This window comes from Sarcophilus harrisii, chromosome 3 (genome assembly GCF_902635505.1).
Source record: "Sarcophilus harrisii chromosome 3, mSarHar1.11, whole genome shotgun sequence".
NCBI classification, from domain to species: Eukaryota; Metazoa; Chordata; class Mammalia; order Dasyuromorphia; family Dasyuridae; genus Sarcophilus; species Sarcophilus harrisii.
Window position 1 is genome coordinate 488,190,444 of NC_045428.1, and position 11,131 is coordinate 488,201,574.

The window sequence follows — 11,131 nt, forward strand, 5'->3', positions numbered from 1 at the left end:
TCTCTCTTTGGATGTGTGTAGCGGGCCGCAACTCAAAAAGGTGTATTTTAATCAAGGACACTAGAGAACATTATAAGATATAAAGTGGATAATTTTGATTACATTAAATTTACAAGGTTTTGCACAAACAAAACCAATACATCCAAGATTAGAAGGGAAACAAATCTGGGGGGAGGGAGGGATTTTACAGCCAATGTTTCTGATAAAGGCTTCATTTCTAAATATATAAAAAATTGACTCATTTATAAGAAGAAAAGCCATTCCTCAATTGAGAAATGGTCAAAGGATATGAACAATTTTCTGATGAAGAGATTAAAATCTATAGTCATATAAAAAATGCTCCAAATCAGTATTGATTAGAGAAATGGAAATTAAAACAACTCTGAGGGAGTACCTCATATTAGATTGGTTAAGATGTGTACTTTAATCAAGTGTTTATGGATAGGTAGAGCCAATATGATAAAAATAACAGTTCTGTTTAAACTTAAACTTAGCTTCTCATTCAATGTCATTCCAACTAAATTACCAAAAATTATTTTATTGAGCTCCCAAAAAATAGTAACAATTCATTTGGAAAAACAAAAGGTTTAAGAATACCAAAGAAGTTAAGGAAAAAATGTAGAGATTTAGCAATATATTGTAAGATAATTCTCAAAACTTATCTGATACTAAGGAAATAAAAAGGTGGATCAATAGAACAGAAACAGCAGAAAACAATTTTAGTAACCTGTTTGACAAACATAATACTTTAAACTTTTGGAATAAGAATTCACTATTTAGTAAAAAATGTTGGGAAAACAGTGCAGAAATTGGACATAGACAAATATCTTAATCATTTACCAAGATAAGGTCAAAATGGATATGTACTATAAATAAAGAAGAAAATTAGAACATATCTTTATCACTATCTGTATTAAACGGTGGCCTACTAATGTGGGGTGGGGAAGGAGGGAGGGAGACAGTTTAGAACTTAAAATGTAACAATTACATTTAAATTTTAAAAAACTGAGGTACGTCATAGTGGCTGGGGCATTGATTGGCAGATTAGGTGATATGCCCAGGGTTCCCAAAGTCAGTATATTTTAGAGGTGAGACTTGTACCAATCTTTCCTGACTCAAGACCGTGTCACACAGTCACAGGAAATATCAGACAGAATAGATCAATAGAAATGGCCAGTAATTTGTAAGAGATCATGCTCAAAAAGGGATCTAGCAATAAAATGTGGGTAGAAAGAAGAATCCAAAGAATGAGTAATTAAATATGCTTAGAGATCCTAAAGCAAGGAAACATATTTAACTCTACAGGTGTGAATGAGACTTGGTGTAGGATGGGACCCCTGATGAGAGTGTACCTCATTCAGTTGGAATAGAATAGATTTTTATCTATAGTATATATAATAGGGACAATTTTACTTACCAAGTTTTACCCCTGTGAGGAAATCCAAGGATGTGGGTAAGAGTGAAACACTGTAAAATTCAATGACGGGCATAAAATACCAGTTGTTGGGAATTCCCCTTTTGTATACAGATTGGACAAGATTGCCCAACTCCTAAATTCTATCATTCCATAAGACACACAAGCAGCACACCATGATGACATATTACAGACCACTTAGACAGGAGGACAAGATGGATGAGGAATTTAGGAAGAATCATAAACCTAATTTCCTCATGATGAGGTAATGGTGGTTCTCTAGCCATTTCCAACACTTTAACAAAAAGAGAGTTCTGTTAAATTCTTGACCTGTTAAAATGACTTTTTATTTAAAAGATGGAGGAAGTGAAAATGGGAACTGCTACTTTGGATTTCACTAACAAGGAAAAATGGTTGCCGAAGTGGAAATGATGGCAATTTCAGAGGGTAGTAACTGCTGTCTCTTAGAATTTGTAATGCTGGAAAAAGTTGTGCATCAGCTGAAATTTCACCCTTGCAAAATCTTGTGTTCCATATTTTTCTCTCTCTTTCCCCCCCTCTCCTTCCTCTAGACAGCAAGCAATCCAATATAGGTTAAACATGTTATGTCCTAGATTTTGGGAGCATGATATCAAAGGGTTCAAAGAAAAGATGAGAATTCTGTGGGATAAAATCATGTAGGAAAGTCAGCCAAAAGGAATGGGAAACTTTCAAGAGTGAGGAATTTATAACACAAATGCAAACTATTCTGATGAGAAATAAAAAGGAGAAGCCAGCTAAAGACTGACCTGTGTGAGCCATCCTAGACAAGAAAGAGGATAAAGAATTCAAAGTAAACTTTGAACCATAGGATTAAAACTAAAGAAGGAGGGAGGCTATCATAGGGCTAATAGTCTGGGAAGGGAGGAAGGGGTGGAAGGACTAAGGGGCATAGTGAATAAGAATAGGCTTAAGGGGAGTGGGGCAAAAGGACTTGAAAAATATAGGAAGGTCATTCTGTGTGACCTCCTTGGTCAGAGAGGAATTTTGGCCTTGTGGAACCTAGAGATGGAACAGTTGTGGGTGCAGGTCAGTTTAAGGGTATCTTATACGATGAGTTGTTATAAAATCAGGAGGATTTTAGGAGTCTAGGGATCTGAATCTAGAAATTGCCCTAAGGTAAACAGGAGACCCATCCTGGAAGACCAAGATGGCTTCAGACCCAGAATTCCCCAATGACTGCTTCCCATGTTGTGGGGAGCCATGGATGCTAAGACTATTTCTTCCCTTTTCCTTATTGACTATGAAAGCGGAACATGGGACTGAGCTTTATTGAAAGGTCACTTGCTTGGTGGAAGACTGGAAATGGGGAGAGTGGACATTTTTACATTTTTCATGAAATTTGAAATGACCAAGCGTCAGAACACTGTCTTTTTAAAATTCCAATTTCATTCAATAATTATATTCTAGACTACAATGCAAATGTGTGTTTTCCTTTTGGGTCATTTATTTTGGGAAAGAATAAAATGCTAGGTGATTCAAGGAATGGAACCCTGGACTTGGGATCAGGAAAAGCTTCATTTACATTTGGACTTAGACACTATGACTCTGGACAAGTCACTTAACCTTTGTTTTTCTCAATTTCCTCATTGTAAAATGGAGATAATAGCAGTTCTTATCTCTTAGGATTGTTGCAAGGATCAAATAATACTTATAAAGTGCTTAGCAGTGCCTGGTGCACAATAAAGACCATATAACTGTGCTATTATCATTATCAGTGTCTGGCATATAGTAGGTGCTTAATAAATGCTTGTTTAAAAAAAAGGATCAGTGAGAAATAGAGGCTAATTCTGATAGACCAATGAGACGTTCGTATGATGATGATTTCACTTTTTAAACCCCAGATTGTGCAATTAGAAGCAAGCCAAGGCAGTAGAGAGAGGCAGGGGTTCAGATGCTCAGCCACTTGTGTCTCCTCTTCCCAGGCTCACACTGGGGACAGGTAACAGAAAGTTTCCCATACTTGGCCACATTAGCAATCCCCCTTTCACTTGGTGATACCTAATACCTTCCATATCATGATCCTTAAAAAAAAGTCATTTCTGTGAATATAATATAGGATGCCACTGTTTTTATTGTCTTTATGAGTTTCTAGTTGCCATTTTTCATTGGGATGGGAAAATCCCAGAGGAGTAAATTCTCTACCAATGCCTATTTGTAATTTTGTAATTTGTAATTTATATTGCCTAATGTGCAATCTAGAGTCTTAAAGAATATCTAAAGCGTTGTGGTTGTGTGACTGAGCAAGCCAATGAAAAAGGGACCTTCCAGCTCTCTTGTCCTTCCTCCCTATCTACCATCCATGAGTAATTTGTTGTTCAGTTGTATCTGACTCATCATGACCCCACTTGGGGTTTTCTTGGCAAAGATCTGGATTGATTTGCCATTTCTTTCTCCAGCTCATTTAACAGATGAGGAAACTGAGGCAAACAGGGTTAAATGACTTGTCCAGGGTCACACAGCTACTTAGGACAGATTTAAACTCGGGAAAATGAGTCCTTCTGGTTCAGCATTCTATACATTGAGACACCTAGTTGCCCTGTCATGCATAATAGACGTTTAGTAAATGTTTGTTGGATTGAATTGAATTGAATTTTGGTGCCTTCTATCCTATACCTAGAAGTTAAAAATTAGCCCATTTTCCTTATCTGTATTTTCAGGCTACATTGGGAAAACTTTATTTATCTCTGTCTGGAGAAAATAGATCCAGGGTCCACAGATGAAAACTCATGTTGGAGAGCTGAAAACCCATATTTTGAAGCACTCCTTATTGTCTCCTCTGACATACATAACACTTCATTTCTACCATACTTTTTACTCACAGATGTATCATGTTGTTCCTGGGTCATTCTGTGGATACATTTATATGGTCTTATCAACTCTGCTGTAAGTTTCCAGGAATTCCAGGAAAAGATTGTTGTTTTCAATTTATTTCATATTTCTTTCTCCCCCACCCCTCAGGAAATTTCCCCATTCACTCACTGGTTACTCAACTTGGCTTTTACTTTTGAAGGACTAGTCAGATGATAATTTTATTTGAAAGGAACTATTTCATATCACATGGTTTTCAGTAAACTATTCCAATATGTCTGCCAAGAAAACTCCAAATGGGGTCACGAAGAGTTGGACACAACTGAAAAATAACTGAATACATTTTTAATCAAGGGCTCTAGCAGTTTATCAAGTGTTCTTTGTAAGGTCTGATTGTCCTCCTTACTAAGCTTGATTTGTTTGTTTTTTTACATTCCTTTTTTTTTTTAAAAATTGACTTTCAAATTTTTGGAATTATCCAGCTTCTCTCTTATCCATTGAGAAGGCAAGCAATATGATAGCAATTATATATGTAGAATCATATAAAATATTTCCATATCAAACTGATTTTTAAAGAAAGATTGCAAAATGTAATTGAATTACAAAGTTCAGCGTCTAAACTTGTAAGGAAATAGACCCAAATAATCGTTCAGTGTTAGTGTTTGAATGGATTTTTGGAGTTGATCATACAAATATTTTTGTTTATTGATATTCTTATTATCTAAAAGTCAATTAACAACAAAATGAACAAAGTAGAAAAAGCTTAGATTGTAACCTGGTGAAATCAAAAAGTGGAAGAAAAGAATGATATTTTTATCCTACCTACAGGAAAATTGAATAACAATATATATGAGCTTCTAAGGATAAGAAACTCTTAAGTTAGAATTAATTATAGTAGTTGTCTAACGGTAATTATAGTAAAAGGAAATAGGAAAAGAGAAAGTGAGAGTAACATTGAATATTAGGATGTGATGAAATCTAAACACTCATGATAGGGAAGCATGGCAAAGAGCATTTGGGTAAAGAACAACAGAGGTAGGAATAATGAAGATGATGATGATAACTAGCATTTATTTAACATTTTAAGGTTTATAAGTACTTGATCTCATTGAGCCTCAGTACAATCCTGTGAGTAAGTTAGATAGGTAATATTCACTTCATTTTATAGATGAGGAAACTTAGACTCATTTAAGTTAAATGACTTGGCCAGAGTCATCTAATAGTAACTAAAAATTAAGATTTGAACTTGCATCTAATTCTCAATGCACAGTTTGCCTTGCAAACTACTGAATGAATTTATAGATATGACGCCAGAGTTGTCAGTGTTCTAAGTAATCACAAGGAAACTGAGAAGTATTTTAGAAGTGAAAATATGCAGTTTCCTAAACTTTCAACAGAGACATTGTTTCATCATCAATTTCCTTCTTCCAATTTTGTGTTTGTTTTGTAGATTCATAAAAATCTAGGTTAATGAAATTGGCATCAATTGCTGACAAAATTCTAGGACAGATTTTTTTCCCTTATTTTCTCCATTTATTTAGATTATACATGCACATTCATTTTTTTTTTACATATTTCCATATAAGTCATGTTGGGAGAGAAGAATCAGAACAAAAGGGAAAGCTCACGAGAAAAAAAAAAAAGGTAAAAATCTGCATTCAGTTTCCATAGTTCTCTCTCTCTATATGGATGGCATTTTTCATTCAAAGTTTATTGGAATTCCCTTGGATCACTGAATTGCTAAGCAAAGCCCTGTCTATAGGACAGACTTTTAAAAAGATGATTTGTGGGCACTTAAAAGGAAAGCAGTGATTCTTATGAGGCCAGATTTGAACATCAAGAACTGTCAGTTATGATAAGACTGATTTCAATTTCTTTCTTTGGACATCATAAGACTGCTAGATCAGAGAAATAACTGTAAACATAGCATCCTTAGACTTTAGCTAGCTATTGGATAAAATTACTCAAAATATTTGTGTGGTTAGAATCAGATGGAGAGATGTAGGCTGAATTATTTTTTAATTGGGTGGATTCAGAAGTGGTTGAATGACTACTTGACATCAGCCTAGAGAGAGAGATTTACATTTACCCCTGTGCAACAGAATTCTTGCCTGTTCAACATTTTTTTTTCAGTGTTTTGTATTAAGTCACACAAGGCTTGCTTAATAAATTTACAGGTGACACAAAGCTGGGATTTCCAGTGCATCAATTTGTCAGGATTTAATATGTTCTTCAATGGACTAGAATGAAGGTCTGAATATAATAGATTATAATTCAAGCTCCAAAGCCATTGTTATGGAATGCTCTTTTTATGCTCTTTTCACTGGTGGAAGGAAATAAATGACCGTTTCTGCACAAGGAGCAGAGTGGAATTGGTGAGAGCAAGACAGAAGAGAGATCCTGAGTTTTTCAGTCTTCAGCTTTGATGGAGATATTGCTAACTTCTTCAGGTTATTGAAGCAAGAGAAAGATTCTAAGAAGAAAGTGAGAGAGGCCTCTCAGTCTGTATCATGTCTTTCTTCAGCTTACTATATTAGAGATGTAGGTAAGATTTAGGACTCTGTCTTGTTCTGAGATAATTTGTAGAGTGACAATATTGTAAAGGAAAAATAACTTTGAAAAACTTGAGAGCTCTGATCAATTCAATGACAAATCAAGGTGCCAGAGGACAGAAGATGAAGCTCTGGACACATCTTGACAGAAAAGTGATAGACTCAAAATGCATTATGAGATATACATTTTTGGACATAGTAAGGAAATTTGATTTGCTTGACTATCCCTACTTGTTATGAAGTTTTTCCCCTGTTTTTTTTTTTTTCCCCCTCTCAGTGGACAGAGAGGTGAGTGTGAAATATGAGAAGGAAAAAAAAATCAGAAGTGTTTGGTAGACTATTAGTGCCAAACTCAAATAGAAACAGATCCTTATCTTTGGCATATTGTATGAGAATAAACATAAATTAACATTATGTTTAGTGTATTTTTGTTTATTTTGTTAAACATTCTCCAATGACATTTTAATCTGATTTCTTAGTACTCTAGAATTTTATTGAGGGATGCCTTTGGAAGACAATGCTTGACTTTCTCAAGCTTATGTGTTCTAAAGTGTACTGGTTCTTCCCTTTTAAGGTTTCTGCCATTTATTTATATTTTGGCAACTGGTTCCTTATTAATGGTCATAATCCTGTGCAGAATTTTTTCCTCCAACTTAAAAAAAATTAATCATTAAGGTAAATAAAAATTACTTGCGACTCTGCTTTTTCACAGAGAAAGTTCTAGTAGGAGCTATCTGGATTGTTTAAATCCTGTTACCAACATATGTCGTTACATTGTCTTTGGTTTTTTTTAAATTTTATTTTTAAATTTTTATTTTTTTAATTAAAGTTTTTTATTTACATTTCAACATTGACTCTTGTAAAACCTTGTATTCCAAATTTTCTCTTCCTTTTCTCCATCCCCTCCCTTAGATGGCCGGTAATTCAATACATGTTAAATATGTTAAAATATATGTTAAATCCAATATATGTATACATATTTATACAGTTATCTTGTGGCACAAGAAAAATCACATCAAAAAGAAAAAAGCCAAGAAAGAAAACAAAATTCAAGCAAACCACAACAAAAAGAGTGAAAATGCTGTGTTGTGAACTATACTGAATTCCCACGGTCCTCTCTCTGGGTGTAGATGGCTCTCTTCAGAATTGATCATGGTATAGTCTTGTTGTTGCCATGTACAGTGATTTCCTGGTTCTGCTCATTTCACTCAGCATTCCTGTAAGTCTCCCTGAGCCTTTCTGAAATCCTCCTGCTGGTCATTTCTTACAGAACAATAATATTCCATAATATTCATATACCACAATTTATTCAGCCATTCTCCCACTGATGGGCATCCACTCAGTTTCCAGTTTCTTGCCACTACATACAGGGCTGCCACACTTTTGCCCATGTGTCACACTATCTTTGGGATCCCTCTCTCTGTAACTTATCATTTCTTTCCTTCTAACTTGGTGACTGTATTCCTTTTCTATCACAGTAACACTTATGAATATAACCTGAGTCCCAGAGCGACCTGGTTATAGGACTTTCTTCTCATTGCTGGAGATGAATGCCTTATGCCTGGGTGTGAGAGTGAGAGAGTTAGGCTCACTTTCTTTGTGTTTGGGAGTCTCTTTAGGTCTCTTCAGTTTCTTTGAATTTTAGGCAACTTTGCATTTTAGCTTCTAGACAGAAGCTGGGCAATGCCAGTTTTAGGAGATACAGAATTCTGCAGTAGAAACAATACTGGAATTGTAATCAGAATTGTGTTCTCGTTCTGATATTTATTAGCTCTGTGAGCATGTTCCTTAACCTTACTATTTCAATTTACATATAATTGAAATTGTATTACATACAATTGAAATTAAATTAGTCATTTCTAGTACTAGTACTTAGTGCCACGCATAAAAGTCTAAATATATTTTCCTTTATATTATTACCCAATTTTCCTAGAAAAATTGATTTATATAATTTCTTTTTACTTCCAATTTTTCAACATTTTTATTTAAAGTGTTTAGTTCCAAATGCTAGTCCTCCATCATTCTCTTCCCCCATTCCTGAGATGCTAAACAATCAGATATGTTATACATATGTAATTATGTAAAATACATAATTTCTTTTTGATTAAAGACATTTTTATTAGATTTATTTACTTAATATTTTCCCACAGTTACATTTAAAACAATTTTTTTACATTTTTAAAAAAAGTTTGAGTTCTAGGTTCTCTTATCCTCACACATAATTAAGAAACAACATGGGAAGTTATGTGAAACATTTCCATAAAAGTTATGTTGTAAAAGAAAACATCGCGCACTCTAATGAAAATAAAAACCCTCAATGTAAATAAAGTTAGAGAGAGAGGGATGGGGGAATTCTTGGGGATGGATAGAATTTTTCGTCATAATCTTGCAGAATAGTCCTACATCATTGTCTTGCTGAGAATAGCAAAGTCATTTACTTATCACTGATTACTTATAATATTTTATATATTATATAATTGATATACTTATTATAACAGATTACTTGTAATCTCAGAACATTGCTATTACTTTGTATACAGTACATCCATAAAACAACAATATTCCATCACAAACATATACCACATTTTCTTGAGCCATACCCCAATTGATGGGCATCTACTCAATTTCTGATTTTTCTTTTGCCCTGAGAAGAGAGCTGGTATGAATCTTTTTTTGTACTTATAGGTCATTTTCCCTTTTTTAAAAAAAATCTCTTTTGGTATTCATGCCTAGTAGTGGTGTTGTTAGGTCAAAGGATGTACGTGGATTTATAGTCTTTTGGGCACAGATCATATCTTTTGATCATTTATCAATTGGAATATGGCTTAAAGACATTTTTAATTGACATTTATTGGTTAAGGACCTCCAACTTGTCTTTAGAGTCTTTTTTTGGACCTAAATCTCTATTATTCTATGAACCAAATTTCTCACAGTCATGGGTTGTGAACATTGTAAGTCTGTCATTGTCTTCATCTGTTTCAACATACTTCAAAATGAGTAAATCCATCATATTTTCTCTTTCACATGCCAGATAATATTGTGGGTATAATAAAGACTTAAAATGCCTTTTGTCCTTATAGCCAAAGAGACTCACTACACAGAATAAGATATCTTTTTCATCAACAATGGTATCTGGAGCAGCTTCTTCCTAGAGAAGTAAAGAGAAAACATCCAAGATGATGTTAAGTGAGTCCATAGAAGGACTTAGTTTCTTACATAGTCATCACAATGGGCCAAAGAGTAACTCTAGAACAAGTGTCATTTACTATTCAAGAGTCTGTGAATAGATTACTAGAGTCTGTCTACCTGAATGAGAAAAAATTGCATCTTTATGTTAATATAATTGGTTTCTTTTGCAAACCTATGTATTTTATTTTATGCATTTAAATCCATTATTCTGAGAAAGGGTCCATAGGATTCATTAGACTGCCAAAGGGGTCCATGGTACTAAAGAGGTTAAGAATCCCTGGGGTTTTCTCTAGAGGAAAAAAGCCTTCACATATGTGAGTGCTGTTATAGCCTTGCATGATTCCATCTGCTTGCAAAGTCTCCTGGGCATTCTTGTTCCTGATTATGTTTCTAGGACTGTTCAACCTCCCCTCTCCCACCTGGATGACACTTATCTGGTCCCAGGCAGACAATAGTCCCTTCATATAAGGATCCTTTCTTGGCAGGGGTCAGAGGAACATCCAGATAGCCCCTCAGTGCTCCCCAGCCTCCAGTCTTCATGATCTTGCTGCTCCCTGAATGGGAGGTTGCCTCAGTCAAACTGAAACCTGTTGAACACCTTAGCTTAAAGGCCAAGTCTCCTACTGCATCCAGGACCATCTCCAGTCATCCTAATCTATATCTGGACCCAGGTGGTTCTTGAGGACCAAGTGAGGCAGATGACTTTGCCCAGCCCTCCCTCACTTAACTCCCATTTACTTGCATGTCACAGCGTCACCTCCCTAATGTCATGGCCTCTTTGAGAACGAAGGACAAACAACAAGAGACCTAGTTATCTTAGGTTATGCGAATCACTGGGAAATTCTGTGGCAACCTACTATGTCCCAGTGCTTGGAGACAATAATCAGCTTATAACCAAAGGGCTTCCTGCCCCATGTGGTGGAATATAAATCTTGGCCCTAATCCTTTGGTTCTGACTTTTGTTATAATGTTGGGCAATTTTCTTCTTCAGTCTTTGGTTCTTCATCAATAAGATGAGGAAGTTAGGCTGGGGCTGTCTTGCTCTTTTATGTGCGTGCTTTTATCTTCACAGACTTTCCCTTATATTCTAGACCAGGGATTGTTACCTTTAAAGTGCCATGGCAGT